The following is a 27,034-nucleotide window of genomic DNA, read 5'->3' as shown; positions in this document are numbered from 1 at the left end:
TTACAGTTAGGGAGAGGGTTAGGTTTAGTGAGAGTGTTAGGATTAGGTTTAGGGTTAGGGTTAGGGTGAGGGTTCGGGTGAGCGTTTGGGTTAATGTGTGGGTGAGGGTTAGGTTTAGTGTGAGGACTAGGTTTAGGTTTAGGGTTACTGTTAGGATTAGGGTTAGGGTGAGGGTAAGGGTTAGGGTTAGTGGTATGGTTAGGGTGAGGGTGAGGGTTAGTGTGAGGGTTAGGGTTTGGGTTAGGTAAAAGTGAGGTTAAGGGTTAGGGTGAGGGTTAGGGTGAGGGTGAGGGTTAGGATTAGAGTTAGGGTTAGGATTAGGGATAGGGTGAGGGTGAGGTTGAGGTTCAGTGTTAGGGTGAGGGTTAGGGTTATTGTTAGTGTTAGGTTGCGGGTGAGGGTGAGGGTGAGGGTGAGGGTTAGGGTTAGGTTAGGGTTAGGTTTGGCTGAGTGTGAGGGTGAGAGTGAGGGTGAGGGTTAAGTTTAGGGTTAGGTTTAGGGTGAGGGCTAGGGTGAGGGTTATATTTTTGGTTAGGAAAGGTTTATTGTTAGGTTTAGGGTGAGGATTTGGGTGAGGGTGAGGTTTAAGATGAGGGTTAGAGTTAGGGTGAGGGTTAGGGTTAGGGTTAGCGTGAGGTTTAGGGTTAGGGTGATGTTTAGGGTGAGGGTGAAGGTGAGAGTGAGGGTTCAGTTGAGGGTTAGGGTTAGGGTGAGGGTTTGGGTTAGGGTTAGGGTGAGGATAAGGGTTAGGATGACAGTTAGGGTGAGGGTGAGGGGTAGGGTTAGGTTTGGGTTAGGGTGATGTTTATGGTGAGGGTGAGGGTGAGAGTGAGGATTCGGTTGAGGGTGTGTCTTAGGGTGTTGGTGAGGGTTAGGTTGAGATTGAGGGTTCGGGTGAGGGTGAGAGTTAGTGTGTTGGTGAGGGTTAGGGTGATGGTGAATGTTAGGGTTAAGGGTAGGATTAGGATGAGGGTTAGGGTTAGGCCTAGGGTGAGGGTTAGGGTGAGGGTTATGGTTAGGGATAGTGTGAGGATTAGGGTTAGTGTGAGTGTTAGGTTAGGGTTGGTGTAAGGATAAGGGTTAGGTTGAGGTTTAGGGTGAGAGTGAGGGTTAGGGTTAGATTAAGGGTTAGGATGAGGGTTAGGGTAAGGGGTTAGGGTTAGGGTTAGGGTGAGTGTGAGGGTTAAAGTTAGGGTTAGGGTGAGGGTTAGGGTTGGGGTGAGGGTTAGGGTTAGGGGTTGGGTGAGGGTTCGGGTGAGTGTGAGTGTTAGGGTGTGTGTCTGTTAGGGTTAGGTTGAGGGATAAGGTGACTGTGAGGGTTAGGGTGAGGGTTAGGTTTAGGGTGAGGGTAGGGTTAGGGTTAGGCTGAGGGTTAGGGTTAGTTTGATATTTATGGTGAAGGTGAGTGTTAGGGTGAGGGTTAGGGTGAAGGTTAGGTTAAGGGTTAGGGTTAAGGTTAGGGTGAGCGTGAGGATGAGGGTTAGGTTTATGATTAGGGTTAGGGTTTTGCTTAGTGTGAATGTTAGGGTCAGGATGTGGGTTCGGGTGATGATGAGGGTTAAGGTGTGTGTGAGGGTTAGGGTTAGGCTGAGGATTAGTGTTAGGGTTAGGATTAAGGTGAAGGTTAGGGTGAGAGGTAGGCTTAGGGTTAGGATGAGGGTTAGGCTTACTGTGAGGGTTACGGTGAAGATGATGGTTAGGGTTAGCATTAGAGGTAGGATGATGGTTAGGGTGAGGGTTAGGTTTAGGGTTAGGGTTAGGGTGAATTTGAAGGTGAGGGTGAGATTTGGTGTTAGGATTAGTGTTAGGGTTATTGTTAGAGTGAGGTTGAGGGTTTTGGTTAGGGTGAGGGTTAGGGTTAGGGTGAGGGTTAGGGTTAGGGTGAAGTTTAGCGTTAGGGTGATGTTTATTGTGAGGGTGAGTGTTAGGGTGAGGGTGAGTTTCAGGGTGAGGGTGAGGGTTTGGTTGATCGTGAGGGTTAAGCTGTGGTTGAGAGTTAGGGTTAGAGTGAGGGTAGGGTGACGGTGAGTGTTAGGGTGCGGGTTAGATTTAGTGTTAGGGTTAGTGTGATGCTGAGGGTGAGCGTGAGGGTGACGGTTAGGGTGAGTGTGATTGTGAGGGTTAGGTTTAGGATTAGGGTTAGGATGAGTTTTATGGTTACGGTTAGGGTTAGGGTGTGGGTGAGGCATTACGGTTAGGGTTAGGGTTATTTTTAGGGTTAGAGTTAGGGTTAGGGTGAGGGTGAGGGTGAGGTTCAGCATTAGCGTTAGTGTTAGGGTTACGGTGAGGATGGGGGTGAGGGTTAGGGTTAGGATTAGGGTTAGGTTTAGGGTTAGGCTGAGTGGGAGGGGGAGATTTAGGGTGAGGGTTAGGGTTATGGTTAGGTTAAGGCCTAGGGTGAGGGTGAGGGTTAGGCTGAGGGTGAGGGTAAGAGTTTCGGTTAGGTAAGGTTTAGGGTTAATTTTAGGGTGAGGATTAGGTTGAGTTTGAGGGTTAGTGTGAGTGTTAGTGTTAGGTTGAGGGTTAGGGTTAGGATTTGGGTGAGTGTTGGTGTTAGGGTTATGTTTAGATTGATGTTTAGAGTTAGGGTGGGGTTAGGGGTCCGGTGACGGTGAGGGTTAGGGTGGGGGTGAGTGTTAGGTTTAAGTTGAGTGTTAAGGTGACGGTGAGGGTTAGGTTGAATGTGAGGGTTAAGGTTAGGTTGAGGGTGAAGTTTAGAGTTAGGGTGAGGGTTAGGGTGAGGGTTAGTGTGAGGGGGTAGGGTTAGGGTTAGGGTGAGCGTTAGGATTAGTGTGAGGGTTAGGGTTTTGGTGAGGGTAAGTGTTAAGGTTGAGGGGTACGGTTAGGGATAGGATGAGGGCTAGGGTGAGGGTGAGGTTTAGGTTGAGTGTGAGGGTGAGTGTTTCGGTAGGCAAGGGATAGGGTTAGGGTTAGGGTGAGGATTAGGGGAGGGGGAGGGTTAGGTAGAGGGTTAGTGTCAGGGTGAGTGTCAGGGTTAGGGTTAGGGTGAGGGGTAGGGTTAGCGTTAGCGTGAGGTTTAGGTTTAGTGTGAGGGTTAGGGTTAGCGTTAGGGTTAGGGTTAGTGTGAGGATAAGGGTTAGGATGAGGGTTAGGTTGTGGGTGAGGTTTAGGCTTATCGTTTGTTTATGGTTGGGTTAGGGTGAGGTTTAGGGTCAGGGTTAGGGTAAGGGTTAGGGTTAGGGTTAGTGTGAGGGTTAGTTTTAGGGTTAGGGTTTGTGTGAGGATAAGGGTTAGGGTGAGGTTTAGGGTGAGAATGAGGGGTAGGGCTAGCGTTATGTTTATGGTAATGGTCAGGGTAAGGGTTAGGGTTATGGTTAGGGTTAGGGTGAGGGTGTGGGTTAGAGTTAGGGTTAGGGTTGGTTGAGGGTACGGGTTAGGCTTAGGGTGAGAGTGAGGTTTCGGGTGAGGGTTCGGGTTCGGGTGAGGGTGAGTGTGTGGGTGATCGTTAGGTTTAGGGTTTAAGTGATGGTAAGGTTTAGGATGAGGGTGAGGATTAGTGTTAGGGTGACGGTGAGGGTGCCGGTTAGTGTTAGGGTTAGTGTTAGATTTAAAGTTAGGGTTAGGGTTATTGTTATGGTGAGGGTAAGTGCTAGGGTAAGGTTTAGGTTGAGTGTGAGTGTTAGTGTTCGAGTTAGGGTGAGGGTTAGGGTTAGGGTTAGGGTTAGTGTTAGGGTGAGGGTGAGGGTAAGGTTTAGGTTTAGGGTTAGTGTGAGTGTTAGGATTAGGGTGAGGGTTAGGGCTAAGGTTAGGGTTAGGGTGAGATTTAGGGCTGGACTTAGGTTTAGAGTCAGGGTATAGGTAAGGCTTAGGGTGAGGGTTAGGTTCAGGTTGAGGGTTAAGGTTAGGTTGAGGGTGAGGGTAAGTTTTAGGGTGAGGGCTAGGGTTAGGTTTAGGGTTAGAGAGAGAATTAAGGTTATGGTGAGCGTGAGGGTGATGGTTAGGTTTAGGATTAGGGATAGGGTTAGGGTGAGGTTTAGGGAAAGGCTTAGGGTTAGGGTTAGGGTTAGATTTATAGTTAGGGTGAGGTTCAGTGTGTGGGTTAGTGTTTGGATTAGAGTTAGAGATAGGGTTAAGGTGAGGCTTGGACTGAGGGGTAGGATTAGTGTTAGAGTGAGGGAAAGGGGGATGGTAAAAGTTACGGTGAGGGTTAGGGTGAGGGTGAGGTTTAGGGATAGCATTAGGTTTAGTGTTAGGGTTAAGGTGAGGGTTAGTGTTAGAGTGAGGTTGAGGGTGACATTTAGAGTTAGCATTAGGGTTACGGTTAGGTTTAGTTAGAGGGTTAGGATTAGGGTAGGGTTAGGATTATGGTTAAGGTTAGGGTTAGGCTGATTATGGGGATGAGGGTGAGGTTTAGGGTTAGGGTTAGGTTTATGGTGTGGGCTAGGGTGAGGGTTAGGGTGAGGGTGAGGTTTTAGGTTAGGAAAGGCTTAGGGTTCGGTTTACGGTGAGGATTAGGGTGAGGGTGAGGTTTAAGGCGAGGATTAGGGTTAGGGTGAGGATTAGGGTTAGGTTTAGGGTGAGGTTTAGGTTTAGGGTGATGTTTAGGGTGAGGGTGAGGGTAGGGGTGAGGGTGAGGGTGAGGGTGAGGTTGTTGCTGAAGATTAGGGTTAGGGTTAGGGGACAGTGAGGTTTAAGGTGAAGGTGAGGATTACGGTTAGGTTTAGGGTGAGGGTTAGGGAAAGAATTAGGGTGAGAGGGAGAGTTAGGGTTAGGGTGAGGGTTAGGTTTAATGTGACGTTAGGGTTAGGGTTAGGGTTAGTGTGATGATAAGGGTTCGGGTGAGGGTTAGGGTGAGACTGAAGGTTAGGGTTAGCGTTACGGTTAAGGTGAGATTTAGGGTGAGGGTTAGGGTGAGGGTTAGGGTGAGGGTGAGGGTGAGGGTGAGGGTGTGTTTTACAATGTGGGTGAAGTTTAGGGTTAGGGTGATCGTTAAGGTGATGTTGAGTGTTAGGTTGAGAGTGAGTGTTAGGTTTAGGGTTAGGGTTAGGCGAAATGTGAGGATTAGGGTTAGAGTTATGGTTATGGTGAGGGTACGGGTTAGTGTGAGGTTTATGGTGAGGGTGAGGATTAGGGTTAGCGTTAGGGTTAGGGTGAGGTTTAGGGTGGGGGTTAGGGTTAGGGTGAGGGTGCCTGTTAGGGTTAGGGTTAGGGTGAGGTTTAGGGTTAGGGTGAGGTCTAGGGATAAGGTTAGGGTTTGGGTGAGGGTCAGAGTTAGGGATAGTGTTAGAGTTAGGGAGAGGGTGAGGGTTTGAGTTAGGTTTAGGATTAGGTATATGGTTAGGCTGAGGGTGAGGGTTAGGTTTAGCGTGAGGGTTAGGGTTAGGTTTAGGGTTAGGGTTATGTTGATTGTTAGGGTTAGGTTTAGGATGAGGGTTTGGCTGAGGGTTAGGTTTAGGGTTAGGGTGAGGCTTAGTGTTAGTGTGATGGTTAGGGTTAGGGTTTTGTTTACGGTGAGAGTGAGGGTTAGGGTTAGGTTTAGGGTGAGGTGAGCGATTGGTTGAGGGTTTGGGTTAGGTTTAGTATTAGGTTGATGTTTACGGTGAGGGTTAGTGTTAGGGTTAGGGTTTGAGTGAGGGTTAGGGTTAGGGTTAGAGTTAGGATGAGGGTGAGGTTGAGGGTTAGCGTTTGAATTAGGGTTAGGTTTATGGTTATGCTGAGGGTGAGGTTGAGGGTGAGGGTGAGTTTTAGGGTTTGGGTGAGGGTTAGGGTTATGGTTAGGGTTAAGGTGAGGGTGAGGGTTAGGGTTAGGGTTAGAGTTAGGATGAGGGGTAGGCTGAGTGTTAGTTTTAGGCTTAGGGTGAGGGTAAGGGTTAGGATGATGGTGAGGGATAGGTTTAGGCTTCAGTTTAGGGTTAGTGTGATGGTTAGTGTTAGGTTTATGCTGAGGGTGAAGGTTAAGGTGAGGGGTAGGGTTAGGGTTAATGTTAGGGTGAGGATTAGGGTTAGAGTGAGGGTAAGGGTGAGGGGTAGGTTTAGGTTTAGGGTTAGTGGGAGGGTAAGGGTTAGGGAGAAGGTTAAGGTGAGGGTGAGGATGAGGGTGAGGGTTAGTGTGAGGGTGATGGTTAGGGTTAGGTATAGAGTTAAGATGAGAGTGAGGGTGAGTATTAGGTTTTGGATTAGGGTTATGTTTAGGTTTACTCTGAGGGTGAGGATAAGGGTGAGGGTGAGTTTGAGAGTTAGGGGTAGGGTTAGGGTTAATGTTAGGGTGAGGGATAGGGTTAGAGTTAGGGTTTGGTTCAGGATTAGGCTGAGGGTTAGGATTAGTGTTAGGGTGAGGATAAGGGTTAGGGTGAGGGTTATGGTGAGGGTGAGGGTTAGGGTTAGCTTAGGGATAGGGTGAGGGTTAGGTTAGGGATAGGGTTGGGTGAGGGAAAGTGTTAGGGTGAGGGTTAGTGTGGGGATGAAGGATATGGTTATGGTAAGGGTAAGGGATAGGGCTAGGGTTAGGGTGAGGGTTTTGGTTAGGGTTAGGTTTAGAGTGAGGGTGAGGGTGAGGGTAAGGGATAGGTTTTGTATTAGGGTTAGGTTTAGGGTTAGGCTGAGGGTGAGGTTGAGGGTGAGGGTGACGGTTAGGGTGACGGTTAGGTTTAGGGTTAGGATGAGGGTTAGGCTGAGGTTTAGGTTTAGGGTTCGGTAAGGGTAAGGGTTAGGGTGAGAGTGAGGGTTAGGCTTAGGCTTAGGTTTAGGGTGCTGGTTAGGGTGAGGTTTAGTGTTAGTGTTAGGGTTCTGGTTAGAGTGAGGGTTAGGGTTACGGTAAGGGTTAGGGTTAGGGTTAGGTTGATGGTGATGGATAATATTAAAGTGAGGGTAAGGGTTAGGGCGAGGTTTAGGGTGAGGCTGAGGGTTAATGTTAGCATTAGGGGTATGGTGAGGGTGAGGGTTAGGGTGAGGGTTAGAGTTAGGGTTAGGGATAGGGTGAAGATTAAGGTTAGGAATAGGTTTAGAGTGAGAGATAGGCTGAGGGGTAGGGTTAGGGTTAGTGTTAGGGTGAGTGTTAGGGAGTGGGTTAATGTTAGGGTTAGGGTTAGGGTGAGGTTCAGGGTGAGGGTTAGGGTTAATGTGAGGGTTATTGAGAGGTTGAGGTTTAGGGTTAGCATTAGGGTTAGGCTTAGGATTAGGGTTAGGATGAGGGTGAGGGCTAGTGTTAGTATTAGGGTTAGGGTTTGGTTTAGGGTGAGGATGAGGTTTAGAGTGAATGTAAGGTTTAGGGCGAGGATTAGGGTGAGGTTGTGGAATAATGTTAGCATTAGGGTTACTGGGAGGGTGAGGGTTAGGGTGAGTGTTATGGTTATGCGTAGGGATACAGTTTGGATTAGGGTTAGGGTTAGGTTTAGGGTGAGGGTAAGGCTGAGGTCTAGGGTTAGGTTTAGCGTTACGGTGAGGGTTAGGGTTAGTGTGAGGGTTAGGATTAGGGTTAGGTTCAGGTTGAGGTTGATAGTGAGGGTAACGGTTATGTTGAGGGTTAGAGTGAGGTTGAGGTTTAGCGTTAGCATCAGGGTTAGGGTGAGGGTTAGGGTTAGGCTTACGGTTAGGGTAAGGGTTAGGGTTAGGGTGAGGGTTAGGGTTAGGGTGATTTTTAGGGTGACGGTGAGGGTTAGGGTGAGGGTGAGGTTGAGCGTGAGGGTTAGGTTGAGGGTGAGGGTGAGTGTGAGGGTGACGGTGAGGGTTACCGCTAGGGTTAGGTTTAGGGTGAGGGTAAGGGTTAGGGTTAGCTTAGGGTTAGTGGAAGTGTTAGGCTGAGGGTGAGGGTGAGGGTGAGGGTTAGGGTTAGGTTTAGGGTGAGGGTTAGGGGTAGTGTGAGGGTTAGGGTGAGGTTGAGGGTCAGCGTGAGGTTGAGAATGACGTTGAGGGTGAGGGTTAGGGTTACGGTTATATTTAGGGTGAGGTGAGGGTGAGGGTTAGGGTTAGGGTGAGGGTTAGGGTGAAGTTTAGGGTTAATGTTTCAGTTAGGGTAAGGGTGAGGGTAAGGATTACAGTGAGAGTTATTTTGAGGGTGAGTGTTAGGGTTAGGTTGAGGGTAAGGGTTAGGGTGAGGGTTATTGTGAGAGTTTGGGTTCGGGTTAGCATTAGGGTTAGTTTGAGGGTGAGGGTTTTGGTGAGGGTTAGGGTTACGGTTAGGGATAGGTTGAGGATTAGGATTAGTGTGAGGGTTAGGGTCTGGGTAAGGGTTAGGGTTAGATTTAGGGCGAGGGTGAGGGTGAGCATTAGAATTAAGATTAGGGTTAGGGTTAGAGTAAGGTGAGATTGAGGGTGAGGGTTAGGGTTTGGGATAGAATTAGGGTGAGGGTGAGCGTGAGGTTTAGGTTTAAGATTAGGGTTAGGGTTATGGTGAGGGTTACGGTGAGGGTGAGAGTGAGGCTTAGGCTTAGAGTTAGGATGAAGGTTAGGTTTATGGTGAGGGCTACGGTGCAGGTGAGTTTTAGGGTGAGTGTGCGGGTGAGGTTGAGGGTTTTGGTTAGGTAAGGGTTATGTTTAGGTTTAGGGTGAGGATTAGGGTGAGGGTGAGGGTTAGGGTGAGGCTCAGGGTTAGGGTGAGAGTTAGGGTTACGGTGAGGGTTACGGTTAGGGTTAGGTTGAGGCTGAGGGTTAGGTATAGGGTAAGGGTTAGGGTTAGTTTGAGGCTAAGGGTTAGGTATAGTGTAAGGGTTATGGTTAGTGGAGGCTGAGGGTTAGGTATAGGGTAAGGGTTAGGGTTATGGTGAGGGTTAGGTTTAGGGTAAGTGTTAGGGTGAGGGTGAGGTTTAGGGTTAGGGTTAAGGTTAATGTAAAGGTTAGTGTTACGGTGAAGGTTAGGGTTAGAGTTAGGATTAGGGTTAGGGTGAAGGTGAGGGTTAGGGTTAGGGTTAGGGTGAGGTTGAGGGTGAGGGTTAGGGTGAGTGTGAGTGTGAGGGTTTCGGTTATGTAAGGGTTAGGGTTAGGGTGAGGGTGAGGATTAGGGTGAGGGTGAGGGTTATGGTTAGGGTCAGGTTTAGGGTGAGGTTAAGTGTTAGGGTGAGGGTGAGTGTGAGTGTGAGTGTGAGGGTGAAGGTGAGGGTTTCGGTTAGGTAAGGTTTAGGGTTATGGATAGGGTGAGGATTAGGGTGAGAGTGAGGTTTAGGGTGAGGTTAGTTGAGACTGAGGGTTAGGGTGTGGGTGAGGATTCAGGTGAGGGTGAGGGTTCGGGTGAGGGTGAGAGTTAAAGATAGGTTTAGGGTGAGGGTTAGGGTTGAGGTGAGGGTTAGGGTTAGGGTTAGGGTGAGGATGAAGATTCGGGTTCGGGTGAGTGTGAATGTTAGGGTGTTGGTGACGTTTAGGGTTAGGGTGAGGGTGATGCTGAGGGTTAGGGTTAGGGTTAGTTTGAGGATAAGGGTTAGGGTGAGGATTAGGATGAGTGTGAGGGTTAGGGTTAGCATAAGGTTTAGGGTGAGGGTTAGGTTTAGGGTTAGGGTAAGGTTAGGGTTAGCATCAGGTTTAGGGTTAGGGTGATGTTTAGGGTGATGGTGAGGGTTAGGGTGATGTTGAGGTTGAGCTTGAGGGTTAGGGTGAGGGTGAGGGTTAGGTGTAGGTTGAGGGTAAGATTTAGGGTTAAGATTAGGGTTAGGGAAAGGGTTAGGCTGAGGGTGAGGGTGAGGTTAGGTAAGTGTTAGGGTTAGCTTTAGGGTGAGGATTAGGGTGAGGGTGAGGGTTAGTGTTAGGTTGAGGTTTAGGGTTAGGGTGAGGGTGAGGGTTAGGGTGAGAGTTAGGGTTAAGGTTAGGATGAGGGTTAGGCTTAGTGTGAGTGTTCTGGTTAGGTTTAGGGTTAGTGTGATGATAAGGGTTAGGGTGAGTGTTAGGTTGAGACTGATTGTTAGGGTTAGCGTTAGGGTTAGTTTGAAAGTTAGAATGGGTGTTAGGGTGAGGGTTAGGGTTTCGGGTTAAGGTTGGGTGAGGTTTAGGATGAGGGTAAGGGTTAGGGTTAGGGTGAGAGTGAGGGTGAGGATAAGGGTTAGGGTTAGGGTCAGGGTTAGGGTGAGGGTGAGGTTTAGGGTTTGCATTAGGGTTAGGGTTAGGGTTAGGTTGAGTGTTAAGTTTAGGGTTAGGGTGCAGGTTAAGGTTAGGGTTAGAGTGAGGGTGAGGGTCAGGGTTAGGGTTTGGATTAGGTTTAGTGTTAGGGTGAGGCTGAAGGTGAGGCTGAGGGTGAGGGTGATGGTGAGGGTTAAGTTTAGGGTTAGATTTAGGGTGAGGGCTAGGGTGAGGGTGATGTTTTTGTTTAGGATAGGTCTAGGGTTAGGTTTAGCGTGAGGATTAGTGTGGGGGTGAGGTTTAAGGTGAGGGTTAGGTTTAGGGTTAGGGTGAGGGTTAGGGTTTGGGTGAGGGTTAGGGTTAGGGTGATGTTTAGGTTGAGGGTGAAGGTGAGAGTGAGGGTTCGGGTGAGGGTTAGGGTTAGGGTGATGGTTAGTGTTAGGGTAACGTTTAGGTTTAGGGGGAGCGTAAGTGTTAGGTTGACAGGGTGAGGGTGAGGGTTAAGTTTAGGTTTAGGATTAGGGTGAGTGTTAGGGTGAGGGTTAGTTTTAAGGTTAGGGTGAGGGTTAGGGTGAAGGTTAGGGTGAAGGTTAGGTTTAGGGTTTGGGTTAGGGTGAGGGTTAGGTGAGAAGGAGTAGGGTGACGGTTAGGGAGAAGGTGAGGGATAGGGTTATGGTGAGGGTAAGATTTAGGCTGAGGCTTAGGTTGAGAATGAGCATTTGTGTTAGCATCAGGGTTGGGTTGAGGGTGAGGGTTAGTGTTAGGCTGAGGGGTAGTTTTAGGGTTAGGGTGAGGGTTAGGGTTAGGGTGAGGGTTAGGGTGAGGTTAAGGGTTAGGGTGTGGGTGAGGGTGAGGGTTAAGCCTAGACTTAGGGTGAGTGTGAGGGTTAGGTTTAGGTTTAGGGTTAGGGTTAGGGTTAGGCTGAGGTTGAGGTTATGAGTGAGGGTGAGGTCTAGGGTTAGGGGTAGAGGTAAAGTTAGGGTTAGATTTAGGGTTAGGGTTAGGATTAGGCTGAGGTTGAGGGTGAGAGTGAGGGTGAAGGTGATGTTTAGGGTTAGGGTTAGGGGTAGAGTTAGGGTTAGGTTGAGCGGTAGGATGAGGGTGAGGGTTAAGGTTAGCGTTAGTTTTAGGGTGAGGTTTAGGGTGAGAGTTGAGTGTTAGGGTTAGGGTTAGGGTGAGCGTGTGGGTTAGGGTTAGTGTGAGGTTGAGGATCTGTGCTAGGGTAAGGGTTATGCTTAGATTTAGGATGAGGGTGATGGTGAGGGTTAGAATTAGGATTAGGGTTAGGGTTAGTGTTAGGTGAGAGTGAGGATGAGGGTTAGGGTTTGGGTTAGAATTAGGGTGAGGGTGAGCATAAGGGTTAGGGTTAGGATTAGGGTTAGAATTATGGTTAGGGTTAGGGTGAGAGTGAGGGTGAGGCTTAGGGTTAGGATTAGGGTTAGGGTTAGTGTGAGGATCAGGGTTAGGGTGAGAATTAGGGTGAGGGTGAGAAGGAGGTTGAGGGTTAGGGTGAGCTTTAAGGTTAGGGTTAGGGTGAGGGTTAGGGTGAGTTTTAGGGTTATGGTGAGGGTTAGGGTTAGGGTTAGGTTGAGGCTAAGGTTTAGGCTGAGGGTTAGGGTAGGTTTAGGGTGAGGTTTAGGTTTAGGGTGAGGGCTTTGGTGAGGGTGAGTGCTAAGGTGAGTGTGAGGGTGAGGTTGAGGGTTTTGGTTAGGTAAGGGTTACGGTTAGGGTTAGGGTGAGGATTAGGGTGAGGATGAGGTTTAGGTTGAGTGTTAGGTTGAGGGTGAGGGTTAGGGTGAGGGTGAGGGTGAGGGAGAGCATGAGGGTTCGGGTGAGCGTGAGAGTGTGGGTGAGGTTGAGGGTTGGGGTGTGGGTCAGGTTTAGGTTTAGGGTGAGGGATAGGTTGACGGTGAGGGTTAGGGTGAGGGTGAGGTTTAGGATTGGGGTTAGGGTGAGGGATAGATTTAGGGTGAGTGTTAGGGTGAGGGGTAGGGTTAGGGTTAGGAAGAGGGTTATGGTGAGGGTGAAGGTTAGGGTTAGTTTGAGGGTTAGGTTGAAGGTGAGTTTGAGGTTGAGGGTTAGGGTGAGTGTGATGGTGACGGTGAGGGTTAGGGTTAGGATTCGGGTTAGGGTTAGGTTGAGAGTTAGGGTTAGGGTTAGGTTTAGGATGAGGGTATGGGTGAGGGTGAGGGTTAAGGTTAGGGTTAGGTTTAGGTTTAGGTTTATGTTTAGGGTAAGGGTTAGAGTTAGGGTTAGGGTGAGGGTTAGGTTTAGGGTTAGGGTGAGGGTTAGGGTTAGGGTTATGTTTAGAGCGAGGGTTAGGCTTTGGATTAGGACGAGGGTGAGGGTTAGGTTGAGGGGTAGGGTTAGGGATAGGGTAAGGTTTAGGGTTAGGGTGAGGGTTAGGTTTAGGGTTAGGGTTAATGTGAGGGTGAGGGTGAGGGTTAGGGTGAGGGTTAGGGTAAGGTTTAGGTTTAGGGTGAGGATTAGTTTTAGGTTTAGGTTTAGGGTGAGGGTGATGCTGAGGGTTAGGGTTAGGGTTAGTGTGAGGATAAGGGTTAGGGTGAGGATTAGGGTGAGGGTGAGGGTTAGATTAGCATAAGGTTTAGGGTGAGGGTTAGGGTTAGTGTTAGGGTTAGGGTTAGGGTAAGGGTTAGTGTTAGGCTTAGGGTTAGGGTTATGGTTAGGGTTAGGGTCAGGGTTAGGCTTAGGGTTAGAGTTAGGGTGAGGGTTAGGGTTAAGTTTAGGGTTAGGGTACGTTTAGGCTTAGCGTTAGGGTTAGTGTTAGGGTGATGTTTAGGATGATGTTTAGGGTTAGGGTGAGGGTGAGGTTGAGCGTGAGAGTTAGGGTGAGGGTGAGTTGGAGGGTGACAGTGAGGGTTAGGGTTAGGTTTAGGGTGAGAATAAGAGTTATTGTTAGGATTAGGTTTAGGGTAAGGGTTAGGCTGAGTGTAGGGTGAGGGTGAGGTTTTCGGTTAGGGAAGGGTTAGGGTTAGATTTAGGGTGTGGATTAGGGTCAGGGTGAGGGTTAGGGTTAGAGTTAGGGTTAGGGTGAGGGTTAAGCTTAGGGTTAGGATGAGGGTTAGGCTTACTGTGAGAGTTACGGTTAGTGTTAGGGTTAGTGTGAGGGTAAGTGTTAGGATGAATGTTAGGTTGAGACTGAGAGTTAGGGTTAGAGTTAGGGTTAGGGTGAAGGTTAAGTTGGGGGTTAGGGTTCTGGTTAGGTTTGGGTGAGGGTTAGGGTGAGCGTAAGGTTTAGTGTGAGGGTTAGGTTGAGGGTGAGGGATAGGGTTATGGTGAGGGTAAGGGTTAGGGTTAGGGTGAGAGTGAGGGTGGGGGTAAGGTAAGGGTTAGGGTCAGGGTTAGGGTTAGGCTGAGGCTTATGTTGCAAATGAGGATTTGTGTTAGCATCAGTGTTGGGGTGAGGGTGAGGGTTAGGGTTAGGCTGAGGGGTAGTTTTAGGGTTGGGTGAGGGTTAGGGTTAGGGTTAGGGTTAGGGTGAGATTAATGGTTAGGGTGTGGGTGAGTGTGAGGGTTAGGGTTAGCCTTAGGGTGAGTGTGAGGTTTAGGGTTAGGGTTAGAGTGAGTGTGAGTGTGAGGGTTAGGTTTAGGATTAGGGTTAGGGTTAGGATTAGGCTGAGGTTGAGGGTGAGGGTGAGGGTGAAGTTGAGGTTTAGGGTTAGGGTTAGGGTTAGAGTTAGATTTAGGTTGTGCGCTAGGATAAGGGTGAAGGTTAGGGCTAGTGTTAGGGTGAGGTTTTTGGTGAGGGTTGAGTGTTAGGGTTAGGGTTAGGGTGAGGGTGAGGGTTAGGGTTAGGGTGAGGGTGAGGATTAGGAATAGGGTGGGGGTTAGAGTTACAGTGAGGGTGAGGGTGAGGGTGAAGGTTAGGATTATGTTTAGGGTTAGGGATAGGGTGAGGGTGAGGGTTAGAGTGTTTTTGAGGGTTAGGGATAGGGTTAGGATTAGTTTTAGGGTGAGGGTTTGGGTTAGGATTAGGGTTAGGATGAGGGTTAGGGTAAGGGATAGGGTTAGTGTTAGGCTGAATGTTAGGATTAGGGTGAGGGTTAGGGTAAGGGTAAGGGATAGGGTTAGGGTGAGGTTAAGAATTAGGAAGAAGGTGAGGGTTAGCGTTGGGTTAGGTTGAGGGTTAGGGTGTGGCTTAGGGTTATGGTTAGGGTTAGGGTGAGGGTTAGGTTTAGGGTTAGTGTGAGGTTTAGGTTAAGGGTGAGGGTGAGGATGAGGGTAAAATTTAGGTTGTGGGTTAGGGTTTGGTTTAGGGTGAGGGTTAGTGTTAAGGTGAGGGTTAGTGTGAGGGTGAGATTTAGGTTATGGTTTAGGGTGAGGGTTAGGGTTAGGGTGAGGGTTATGGTAAGGGGTAGGTTTATGGTTAGGGAGAGGGTTAGGGTTTGTGTGAGGGTTAGGGTTTCGGTTAGAGTTAGGTTTAGTATGAGGATAAAATTTAGGGTGAGGTTTAGTGTTAGGGTTAGGGTTAGGGTTAAGGTTAGGGTTAGGGTTAGGGTTAGGGTAAGTGTTAGGGTTAGGGTGAATGTGAGGTTTAGGGTGAGGGATAGGGTTAGGGTTAGGGTAAGGGTTAAGTTTAGGGTGAGTATTAGGTTTAGGGTTAGGGTTAGGGTGAGGGTGAGGATTAGGGTTAGGGTGAGGGTGAGGGTGAGTTTTAGGGTTAGGGTTACAGTTAGGGTGAGGATTAGGTTTAGGTTTATAGTTGGGGTAAGAGTTAGGATTAGGTTGAGGTTTAGGTTTAGGGTTACAGTTAGGGTGAGGGTGAGTCTGGGGGTTAGGGTTAGTGTGAGGATAAGGGTTAGGGTGAGGATTAGTGTGAGGTTGAGGATTAGGGTTAGCATTAGGGTTAGGGTGAAGGTTAGGGTTAGTTTTAGGTTAAGGGTTAGGGTTAGGGTTAGGGTAAGTGTTAGGTTTAGGCTTAGGGTTAGGGTTAGCATTAGGGTGAGGGTGAGGCTTAGGGATAGTGTTAGGTGAGGGTTAGGGTTAGGCTTAGGGTTAGGGTAAGGGTTAGGGTTAGGGTGAGGCTGATTTTTAGGGTGACGGTGAGGGTTAGGGTGAGGGTGAGCTTGAGCATGAGGGTTAGGTTGAGTGTGAGTGTGAGTGTGAGGGTGACGATGAGGGTTATGTTTAAGGTTAGGTTTAGGGTGAGGGTAAGGTTTAGGGTTAGGATTAAGGTTAGTGTAAGGGTTAGTCTGAGGGTGAGGGTTAGGGTTAGGGTGATTTTTAGGTTGACGGTGAGGGTTAGGGTGAGGGAGAGCTTGAGCATGAGGGTTAGGTTGACTGTGAGTGTTAGGGTGAGGGTGATGATGAGGGTTAGGGTTAAGGTTAAGTTTAGGGTGAGTATAAGGGTTAGGGTTAGTATTAGGGTTAGTTTAAGGGTTAGGCTGAGGGTGAGGCTGAGGGTTAGGGTTAGGGTTAGGGTGAGGGTTAGGGGTAGTGTGAGGGTTAGGTTGAGGGTGAGGTTGAGGGTCAGTGTGAGGTTGAGGGTGACGTTGAGGGTGAGGGATAGGGTTAGGGTTATGGTTAGGGTGAGGGTGAGGGTGAGGTTAAGGGTTAGGGTTAGTGTTATTGTTATGGTTAGGGTTTTAGGGTTAGGATTAGTGTGAGAGCGAGGGTGAGGGTTAAGTTTAGAGTTACGGTTAGGGTGAGGGTTAGGGTTAGGGTTATGGTGAGGGGTAGGGTGAGGGGTAGGATTAGGGTTAGGGTGAGGGTTAGCATTAATGTGAGGATTAGGGTTAGGGTTATGGTTAGTGTGAGGATAAGTGTTAGGGTGAGGTTTAGGGTGGGAGTGAGAGTTAGGGTTAGCTTTAGGGTTAGGGTGAGGGTTAGGGTGAGGTTTAAGGTGAGGGTTTGGGTTAGTATGAGGGTGAGGTTTATAGTTCGGATTAGGGCGAAGGTTAGGGTTAGGGTGAGGTTTAGGGTATGGTTAAGGTGAGGGTTCGGGTTCAGGAGAGGTTGAGTTTTAGGGTGAGAGTGATGGTTCGGGTTCGGGTGAGGGTTAAGGTGACAGTGATGGTTAGGGTGATGTTCAGGCTTAGGGTTACTGTGAGGATTAGGGTGAGTGTTATTGTAGGGTTAGGGTGAATGTAAGTTTTAGGGTGAGGGTTAGGGTGAGGTTGTGGTTTAGGTTTAGGTTGAGGGTTAGGTTGAGCGTTAGCGTGAGGGTTAGGTTTAGGTTTAGGGATAGGGTGAGGGTTAGGTTGAGGTTTAGTGTTAGTGTTAGGGTTAGGGTTAGGGTGAGGGTTAGGGTTATGTTAAGGGTTACAGTGCGGTTTAGGGTGAGAATGAGGGTTACATATAGTATTAGGGTTAAGGTTAGGTTTAGGGTGAGGCTTAAGGTTAGGGTTATGTTGAGGGTGAGTGTTAGGGTTAGCATTAGAGATAGGGTTAATGTGAGGGTGAGGGTTAGGGTTAGGGTTAGGGTTAGGATTAGGTGAGGGCTAGGATTATGGTTAGGGTAAGCTTTAGGTTTAAGGTGAGGGTAAGGGTGAGGGTTAGGTGTAGGATTAGGCTTAGGTATAGGGCTAGGCTTAAGGTGATGGTGAGGGTGAATGTCAGAGGTAGGTTTAGGGTGAGGGTTAAGGTTATGGTTAGGGTTAGGGTGAGGGTGAGGGTGAAGGTTAGGGAGGTTGAGGGTGAGGTTGAGGGTGAGGGTTCGGGTTAGGGTTTGGGTGACAGTTAGGGTTAGGTTTAATGTTAGGGTGAGGTTTAGGGTTAGGGTTAGGTTTAGGAAGAGGGTTATCCTGAGGGTTAGGGTTAGGGTTAGAGTGAGCATAAGGTTTATGATGATGGTGAGGGTTAGGTTTAGGATTAGGTTTAGGGTTAGCATGAGGGTTAGGGATAGGGTTAGGATTAGGGTGAGGGTTTTGGTTAGGGTTAGGTTTAGAGCTAAGATGAGGTTGAGGGTGAGGGTTAGGGTTTAAATTAGGGTTAGGGATAAGGTTAGGCTGAGGGTGAGTTTGAGGGTGAGGGTGAGGGTTAGGGTTAATATGAGGGTTAGGTTTATACTTAGTGTTAAGGTTAGGGTGAGGGGTAGGGTTAGGGTTAGAGTCAGGATGAGGGTTAGGCTGAGAGTTAGGGTTCATGTGAGGGTAAGAGTTAGGGTGAGGGTTAGGGTGAGGGTTAGGATTATTGTTATTGTTAGGTTTAGTGTTATGTTGAGTGTGAGGGTGCGGGTGAGGGTTAGGGTTAGGGTTAGGGTGAGGTTTAGGGTTAGGGTAAGAGTTAGGGTAAGGGTGAGGGTGAGGTTTAGGGTTAGAGTTAGGGTTAGTTTTAGGTTTAGGCTTAGCGTTAGGCTAAGGATGAAGGTGGGGGTGAGGATTAAGGTTAGGTTTAGGGTTAGGATTAGAGTTAGGGTTAGGGTTAGGGTTAGGGTTATTGTTAGTGTTATGGTTAGGGTTAAGTTTGCGGTGAGGGTGACGCTGAGGATGGTTTATGGTTAAGGTTAGGTTTAGGGTTAGGGTTAGGGTTAGTGTTATGTTTTGGGTTAGGTTTAGAGTTACAGTGAGGGTGAGGGTGAGTGTTAGGTTTAGGGTGGGGTTTACGGTGAGGTTTAGGTTTAGGGTTAGGTTGAGGTTGAGGTTGAGGTTTAGGGTTAGAGTAAGGGTTAGTGGGAGGGTTAGGGTGAGGGTTAGGTTTAGGGTTAGTGTTAGACTTAGGGTGAGTTTGAGGTTAGGTTGGGGTTTAGGGATAGGTTTAGGGTTAGGCATAGGCTTAGGGTTAGGCTGAGGGTGAGTGTGGGGGTGAGGGTTAGTGTTACAGTGAGGGTGAGGATTAGGATTAGGGTTAGGGTTAGGATGAGGCTTAGGTATAGGTTTAGGGTTAGGGTTTGGTTTAGGGTGAGTGTTAGTGTTAGGGTTAGGCTTAGGCTTAGGGTTAGGCTGATGGTGAGGGTGGTGATGAAATTAGGTTAGACTGATGGTTAGGGTTATGGTTACATTGAGGATTAGGATGAGGGTTAGGGTTAGGGTTAGGGTTACGGTGTGGGCTAAGGTGAGGATGAGGGTTAGGGTGAGTGTTAGGCTTAGGATTAGGGTTAGGCTGAGGCTGAGGGTGAGGATGAGGGTTAGGGTTAGCATGATGGTTAGGGTTAGGGTTAGGGTGAGGGTTAGGATGAGGGTTAGGGTTAGGGTGAGGGTTACAATAAGGGTGAGGGTTAGGATTAGTGTGAGGATTAGGGTTAGGTTTAGGGTGAGGGTGAGGCTTTGATTGAGGGTTAGGGTTATGTTGAGTGTTATGGTTAGGGTGAGGGTTAGGTTTAGGGTTAGGGTTAGTGTTAGGGTTAAGGTTAGGGTTATAGTTACGGTGAAGGTGAGGGTGAAGGTTAGGGTTAGGGTTAGGTTGAGTTTTAGGTTTAGGGTTAGGGTTAGAGTTAGGCTTAGGGTGAGGGTGAGGTTTAGGGTTAGAGTTAGGGTGATTGTTATGGTTACGTTTAGGGTGCGGGTTAGGGTGAGGTTTAGACTTTGGGTTAGGTTTAGGGTTAGGAATAGGCTTAGGCCCAGCGTGAGGGTGAGGGTTAGGGTTAGGGTTAGGGTGAGGGTTAGGGGGATGTTTAGGGTGAGGTTTAGGGTTAGGGTTATGTTGAGGACGATGGTTAGAGTTAGAGTGAGTGTTAGTGAGAGGGTTAGGGAGAGGGTTAGGTTTAGGTTTAGTCTTAGTCTTAGGATGTGGGTGAGGTTTAGGTTGAGGTTTAAGGATAGAGTTAGGGTTAGCATTAGGCTTAGGGTGAGGGTTAGTGTGAGGGTTAGGGTTAGGTTTTAGGCTCAGGCTAAGGGTTAGGCTGAGGGAAAGGGTGGGTGTGAGGGTTAGTGTTACGGTGAGTGGGAGAATTAGGGTTAGGTTGAGAGTTATGATGAGGGTTAAGGTTAGGGTTAGGGTTTGGTTTAGGGTGAGGGTGAGGGTGAGGATTAGGGTTAGTGTTAGGGTTAGTGTTAGGGTGAGGGTTAGGGTGAGTGTTAGGGTTAGGGTTAGGGTTAGTGTTAGGATGAGGGTAAGTATTAGGGTGAGGGTTAGGGTTAGGGTGAGGGTTATAGTTAGGGTGAGGGTTAGGGTTTAGTGTTAGGGTTATTGTTATTGTTAGGTTTAGGTTTACTTTGAGGGTGAGGGTGAGCGTGAGGTTTAGGGTTAGGCTTAGGGTGAGGTTTAGGGTTTGGATTAGGGTAAGATTTAGGGTTAGGTTTAGGGTGAGTGTTAGGGTGAGGGTTTGGGTTAGGTTGAGGGTGAGGGTGAGGATTATGGTTAGGGTTAGTGTTAGGTTTAGGTTTAGTTTTAGGGTTAGTTTTAGAGTTATTGTTAATGTGAGGATTAGGTTTAGGGTTGGGCTTACTTTTAGGCTGAGGTTGAGGTTGAGGGTGAGGTTTAGGGTTAGGGTGAGTGTTAGGTTTAGGGTTAGTTTGAGGAGTAGGATGAGGGTTAGGGTTAGGATAGGGTTTAGGGTAAGAGCTGGGGTGTCAGTTAGTGTGAGTGTTAGGGTTAGGGATAGGGTTAGGTTTAGGATTAGTGTTAGGTTGAGAGTGAGTGTGAAGGTTAGGGTTAGGGTTAAGGTTATGTTTAGGGTTAGGTTTTGGTTTAGGGTGAGGGTGAGGATTAGGGTTAGGGTTAGGTTTAGGGTTACAGTGAGGGTTAGAGTTAGGGTTAGGAATAGGCTTAGGCTTAGGGTTAGGCTGATGGTGAGGGTGGGGATGAGGATTAGGTTTAGAGTGATGGTTAGGGTTATGGTTACATTGAGGGTTAGGATGAGGGTTAGGGTTAGCATTAGGGTTACGGTGAGGGCTAAGATGAGGGTGAATGTTAGGGTTAGGGTTAGGCTTAGGATTAGGTTTAGGTTGAGCCTGAGGCTGAGGGTGAGTGTTAGGGTTAGGCTGATGGTTAGGGTTACGGTTAGGGTGACGGTTAGGATGAGGGTTAGGGTTAGGGTGAGTGTTAGGGTGAGGGTGACGGTAAGTTTGAAGGTGAGGGTTAGGGTTAGGGTGAGAGTTACGGGAAAGGTGAGGGTTAGTGTTAGGGTGAGGTTTAGGGTGAGGGTTAGGGTTAGGGTTAGGGTGAGGGTGAGTGTTAGATTGAGGGATAGGGTTATGTTGAGGGTTATGGTTAGGGTGAGGGTTAGTGTTAGGGTTATTTTTAGTATAAGGGTTAGGGATACGGTTACGGTGAAGGTGAGGTGTAGGGTTAGGGGTAGGGTGAGGTTTAGGTTTAGGGTTAGAGTTAGGGTGAGGGTGTGGTTTAGGGTTAGAGTTAAGGTTAGTGTTAGGTTTAGGTTTAGGCTTAGGCTTCGGGTTAGGCTGATGGTGAGGGTGGGGATGAGGTTTATGTTTAGAGTGATGGTTAGGGTTAAGGTTACGTTGAGGGTTAGGATGAGGGTTTGGGTTAGGATTAGGGTTACGGTGTGGGCGAATTTGAGGGTGAGGGTTAGGGTTATGTTTAGGCTTAGGATTCGGGTTAGGTTGAGGCTGAGGGTGAGGGTGAGGATTAGGGTTAGGTTGATGGTTAGGGTTATCGTTAGGGTGAGGGTTAGGATGAGGGTTAGGGTTAGGGTGAGTGTTTGGTGAGGGTGAAGGTAAGTGTAAAGGTGAGGGTTAGGGTTAGGGTGAGGGTTAGCTTTAGATTGAGGGTCAGGGTTATGTTGAGGTTTATATTTAGGGTGAGGGTTAGGTTTAGGGTTAGAGTTATTGTTAGGGTTATGTTTACGGTGAGGGTGAGGGTTAGGGTTAGGGTTACGGTGAGGTTTAGGATTAGGGTTAGTGTTAGAGTTAGGCTTAGGGTGAGGGTTAGGTGTAGGGTTAGTTAGGTTTAGTGTTAGGGATAGTGTTAGGGTGAGGGTTATGGTGAGTGTTAGAGTTCGATTTAGGCTTAGGCTTAGGGTTAAGCTGAGCATGAGGGTGAGGGATAGGGTTAGGGTTAGGGTGAGGGTTAGGGTTAGGTTTAGGGTGAGGGTTAGGATGAGGTTTAGGGTTAGGGTTAGGGTTAGGGTTAGGTTTATGTTTAGCGTTAGGGTTAGGTTTAGGATTAGGTTAGAGTTAGGGTGAGGATTAAGTTTAGGGTTTGGGTTTGGGTGAGGGTGAGGGTGAGGATTATGGTTGGGGTTAATTTTAGGGTTAGGTTTAGGTTTAGGTTTAGGGTTAGGGTTACATTGAGGGCTAGGGTGAGGGTTATTGTTACTGTTTTGGTTAGGGTTAAGTTCGCGGTGAGGGTGAGGCTGAGGGTGAGGGTTATGGTTAATGTTAGGGTTAGGGTTAGGGTTAGTGTTATTGTTAGGGTTAGGGTTAGAGTTACGGATAGGGTGATAGTGAGGGTGAGGGTGAGGGTTAGGGTGAGGTTTAGGGTTAGGGTTAGGGTAAGGGTTAGGGTGCTGTTTAGGTTTCAGATTAGATTTAAGGTTAGGGGGAGGGTTAGGGGGAGGGCTAGGGTTAGGTTTAGTGTTAGCATTAGGGTGAGGGTGAGTGTTAGGTTGAGGTTTAGGGATAGGGTTAAGATTAGGGTTAGGGTGAGGGTGAGTGTTAGGGTTAGGGTTAGGGTTAGGCTTAGGCTTAGGGTTAGGCTGAGGGTGAAGGTGGGGGTGAGTATTAGGGTTAGGGTGATGGTTAGGGTTAAGGTTCGTGTTATTGTTAGGGTTAGGGTTAGATTTACAGTGAGGGTGAGGGTGCGGGTGAGGGTTAGGTTTAGGGTTAGGTTGAGGTTTAGGATTAGGGTTAGACAAAGGGTTAGGGTGAGGGTGAGGTTTAGGATTAGAGTTAGTGTTAGTGTTAGGGTTAGGCTGAGTGTGTGTGAGGGGATGAGGATTAGAGTTTGCGTTTGGTTTTGGGTTAGAGATAGGGTTAGGTTTAGGGTTATTATTAGTGTTATGGTTAGGGTTAAGTTTGCAATGAGGGTGAGGCTGAGGGTGAGGTTTATGATTAGGGTTAGGTTTAGGGTCCGTGTTATTGTTAGGGTTAGGGTTAGAGTTACGGTGAGGGTGAGGGTGAGGGTGCAGGTTAGGGTTAGGGTGAGGAATAGGGTTAGGTTAAGTGTTAGGGTTAGGTTGAGGGTGAAGTTTAGGGGTAGAGTGACGGTTTGTGGGAGGGTTAGCTTGAGGGTTAGTTTTAGGGTTTGTGTTTGTCTTAGGGTGAGGCTGAGTGTTAGGTTAAGGTTTAGGAATAGGGTTAGGGTTAGGATTAGGGTTAGGGTGAGGGTGAGTGTGAGGGTTAGTCTTAGGTTTAGGCTTAGGCTTAGGTTTAGGCTGAGGGTGAGGGTGAGGGTTAATATTAGGGTGATGTTTAGGATTATGGTTAGGGTGAGGGTTAAGATGATGGTTAGTGTTAGGGTTATTAGGGTGAGGGTGATGGTAAGTATAAAGGTGAGTGGTAGGGTTAGGTTGAGGGTTACGCCAAGGGTGAGTGTTAGGGTTAGGGTGAGTGTTAGGGTGAGGGTGAGGGTGAGGGTTAGATTTAGGGTTAGGATTATGTTGAGGGTTATGGTTAGGGTGAGGGTTAGGTTTAGGGTTAGGCTCATTGTTAGGGTTAGGATTAGGGTTAGAGTTAGGGTGAGGGTTAGAGTTCGGCTTAGGTTTAGGCTTAGGCTTAGGCCAAGCGTGAGGGTGAGGGTTAGGGTTAGGGTTAGGGTGAGGGTTAGGGTTAGGTTTAGGGTGAGAGTTAGGATAAGTTTTAGGGTTAGGGTTAGGCTTAGGTTTAGGGTTACCGTGAGGGTTAGGGTTAGGATTAGGGATAGGGTTAGGGTTATTGTTATTGTTATTGTTATGGTTAGAGTTAAGTTTGGGGTGAGGTTGAGGATGAGGGTGAGGGTTATGGTTAGTGTTAGGGTTGTGGTTAGGGTTAGGGTTAGTGTTATTTTTAGGGTTAGGGTTAGAGTTATGTTGAGTGTGAGGGTGAGGGTTAGAGTGAGTTTTAGGGTGAGGTTTAGGGTTAGGGTTAGGTTTAGAGTGATGGTGAGGTTTAGGGTTAGATTTAGTGTTAGGAGAACGGTTAGGGTGAGGGTTAGGTTTAGGGTTAGTGTTAGTCTTAGGGTGAGGGTTAGGTTGTGGTTTAGGGATAGGGTTAGGGTGGGATTAGGGTTAGGGTGAGGGTGAGTGTGAGGGTTAGGGTGAGGGTTAGGGTTAGGGTTAGCGTAAGTTTTAGGGTGAGGCTGAGGGTGAGTGTCAGCGTTAGGTTTAGGGTGAGGTTTACGGTAATGGTTAGGGTTAGGTTGAGGGTGAGGGTGAAGGTTAGGGTGAGAGTGAGGGTGAGGTTTTGTGTGAGGGTGAGGGTTAGGTTTTGGGTTAGGTTTAGGGATAAGTTTAGGGTGAGGGTTATTGTAAGTGTTATGGTTAGGATGAGGGTTAGGGTGAGGGTTAGGGTAAGGTTAAGGGTTAGGGTGAGGGTGAGGGTTAGTTTTAGGATTAGGGTACGGTTTAGGGTGAGGGTTAGGGATAGGGTTAGGATTAGGGTGAGGGTTTTGGTTAGGGATAGGCTTAGAGTTAGGGTGAGGGTGAGGGTGAGGGTTAGTGTTTAGATTAGGTTTAGGGTTAGGGTTAGGCTGAGGGTGAGGTTGAGGCTGAGAGTGAGGGTTAGGATTAATGTGAGTGTTAGCATGATGGTTAGGGTGAGGGTTAGGGTTAGGGTTAGGATGAGGGTTAGGTTGAGGGTTAGCGTTAGGGTTCGGGTGAAGGAAGTTTTAGGGTGAGGTTTAAGGTGAAGGTTAGGCTTATTGTTAGGCTTAGGTTTAGGGTGAGGGTTAAGGAGAGGGTTAGTGTTAGGGTTAGGGTTAGCGTTAGGGTGAGGGTTATGGTGTTGGTAAGGGTTAGAGTGATGGTTAGGGTTAGGGTGAGGGTTAGGAATAGCATTAGGGTTAGCGTTAGGGTGAGGGTTAGGGAGTTGGTAAGGGTTAGAGTGATGGTTAGGGTGAGGGTGTAGGTTAGGGATAGCATTAGGGTTAGGGTTAGGGTTAGGGTGAGGTTTAGGGTTAGGGTTAGGGATAGCATGAGGGTTAGGATTAGGGATAGGGTGAGGGTTAGGCTTAGGGTGAGGGTGAGGGTTAGGGTTAATGTGAGAATTAGGGTTAGACTTAGGGTTAGTGTGAGGATAAGGGTAAGGGTGAGGGTTAGGGTGAGAGTGAGGTTTAGGGTTAGCATTAGTGTTAGGGTTATGGTTAGGGTGAGGTTTAGGATCAGGGTTAAGGTTAGGTTGAGGGTTAGAGTCAGGTTTAGGGTGAGAGTTAGGGTTAGGATGAGGGTTAGGGTAGGGTTAGGGTGAGGGGTAGGTTTCGGGTGAGGGTGAGTTTTAGGGTGTGGTTGACGGTTAGGGTTAGGGTGAGGTTTTAGGTGAGGGTGAGGGTTAGGGTGAGGTTGAGGGTTAGGGTTACGGTGAGGATTAGTGTTAGGGTTAGGGTTAGGGTTATGGTGAGGGTAAGGGTTAGGATGAGGTTTAGGGTGAAGGTGAAGTTTAGGGATAGCGTGATATTTAGGGTTCGGGTTACTGTGAGGGTTAGGATCCAGGTTAGGTCAGGTGAGGGTGAAGGTTAGTGTTAGGATTAGGGTTACGTTTAGGATGAAGGTATGTTTTAGGGTGAGCGTTAGGGTGATGGTGAGCGTTAGGGTTAGGTTATGGGTTAGGGTGAGCATTAGGGTGAGGGTTAGGTTTAGGTTTAATGTTAGGGTGAGGGTTAGGGTGAGGTTTAGTGTTAGTGTTAAGATTAGGGTTAGCGTGAGGTTTAGGGTAAGGGTTAGAGTGAGGTTTAGGCTGAGGGTGAGAATTAGGGATAGCATTATGGTTAATGGTAGGTTTAGAGTGAGGGTTAGGGTTAGGCTTAGTGTTACGGTTATGGTGAGGTTTAGGGTTATGGTTATGGTGAGGGTTAGGTTTAGAGTTAGGGTAAGGTTTATGTTTAGAGTGAGGGTGAGAGTGAGAGTTAGGTTTAGGATTACGCTTTAGTGTAGGGTTAGGCATAGGGTGAGGGTGAGTGTCAGAGTTAGGTTTAGTGTGAGGGTTAGGTTTATGATTATGGTTAGGGTGAGGGTGAGGGTGAGGGTTAGGGTGAGGGTGAGGGTGAGGTTGAGGATGAGGTTGAGGGTTAGGGTATGGTTGAGGGTTAGGTTTAGGGTTAAAGATAGGGTGTGGGTTAGAGTTAGGATTAGTGTTAGGATGAAGATTAGGCTGAGGGTTAGTTTAGGGTTAGGATGAGGGTTAGGGTTAGGGTTAGGGTTAGGGTGAGTCTGAGGGTTAGGGTTAGCATTAGGGTGAGGGTGAGGGTGAGGGTTAAGTTTAGGTTTAGGGTTAGGGTTAGGATTAGGGTGAGGGTGAGGTTTAGGTTTAGAGTTAGGTTTACGGTTAGGTTTACTGGGAGTGTTAGGGTTAGGTTTAGTGTTACAGTTAGGGTTATGGTGAGGGCAAGTGTGAGGGTGAGGTTTAGGGTTAGGGTTAGGCTTAGGTTTCAGCTGAGGGTTAGGGTGAGGGTTAGGGTTAGGTTAAGGATTAGTGTTAAGATTAGAGTTAGTGTGAGGGTTATGTTTAGGGTTAGTTTAGTGTTAGGTTGAGGATTAGGGTTAGGATTAGGGTTAGGGTGAGGACAAGTGTTAGGGTGAGGGTGAGGGTGAGGATGAGGGTTAGGGTTATGGTGAGGGTGAGGGTTAGGGTTAGGGTGAGTATTAGGGGTAGGATGAGTGTTAGGGTGAGCGTGAGGATTAGGATGAGGGTTACGGTTACAATTATTTTTACTGTTATGGTTATGTTTACGTTTGCAGTGAGGGTGAGACTGAGCGTCAGGTTAGGGCTAGGATTAGTGTTAGGGTTAGGTTTAGGGTTAGGATTAGTGTTATTGTTAGGGTTAGGGTTAGAGTAACAGTGAGGGTGTGGGTGAGGGTACAGTTGAGGTTAGGCTTACGGTTAGGGTGAGGTGAGGGTTAGGGTTAGGATGAGTGTGAGGTTTAGGGTTAGAGTTAGTGTTAGTGGGAGCGTTAGGGTTAGGGTTAGTGTTAGGGTTAGGGATAGGGTGAGGGTTAGATTGAGGTTAAGGGTTATGGTTAGGGTTAGGGTTAGGATTAGGGTTAGGGTGACGGTGAGTGTGAGGTTTAGTTTTAGGCTTAGGTTAGGCTGAGGGTGAGGTTGGGTGTGAGGATTAGGGTTTGGGTGATGGTTAGGGTTAGGGTTAGGTTGAGGGTTAGGATGAGGGTTAGGGTTAGGATTAGGGTTAGGGTGAGGTCTAGGGTGATGTTGAGGGTTAGGTTTAGGTTTAGGCTTAGGCTTATTGTTAGTCTGAGGGTGAGGTTGAGGGTGAGGGTTAGGGTTAGTGTGATGGGTAGGGTTAAGTTTAGGGTGAGGTTTAGGATGAGGGTTAGGGTTAGGCTTAGTGTTACGGTGAAGGTGATGTTAAGCGTAAAGGTGAGGTTTAGGCTGTGGGTGAGGGTTAAGATAAGGGTAAGGGTTAGGGTTAAGTGTTTGGGTTAGGGTTAATGTTAGAATTAGGATTAGGGTGAGGGCTAGAGTGAGGGTGAGGGTTAGGGTTAGGGTGAGATTTAGGGTTTGGTTGAGGGTTAAGATTAATGTGAGGGTTAATGTTAGGGTTAGGGTTAGTGTAAAGGTGAGGGTAACTTTTAGGGAGAGCGTTAGGGTTAGGGTGAGTATTTTGATTAGGGTGAGTGTTAGAGTTAGGGTTAGGGTTATTGTTAGGGTTTGGGTTAGGGTTACTCTTACAGTGAATGTGAGGGTTAGTGTTAGAGTTAGGGTTAGTATTAGCGTTAGGGTGATGGTGAGTGTGTGGTTTAGGGTTATGTATATGGTTAGGGTTATGTATAGGGTTAGGCTTAGGGTTAGGTTAAGGGTGAGGTTGAGGGTGAAGGTTAGGGTTAGGGTGAGGGTTAGGTTGAGGGTTAGGTTGAAGGTGAGTGTATGGGTTAGGTTTAGGTTTAGGTTTAGGCTTAGGGTTAGGCTAAGGGTGAGGTTAAGGTTGAGAGTTAGGGTTAGGGTGAGGGTTAGGTTTAGGTTTAGATTGAGGGTTAGGATGTGGGTTAAGGTTAGGATTAGGGTTAGAGTGAGTGCTAGTGTGA

The sequence above is a fragment of the Dipodomys merriami genome, unplaced genomic scaffold (genome assembly GCF_024711535.1).
Source record: "Dipodomys merriami isolate MVZ:Mamm:240054 unplaced genomic scaffold, mDipMer1.0.p SCAF_74, whole genome shotgun sequence".
Lineage (NCBI taxonomy): Eukaryota > Metazoa > Chordata > Mammalia > Rodentia > Heteromyidae > Dipodomys > Dipodomys merriami.
This window is presented reverse-complemented; position numbering follows the sequence as displayed.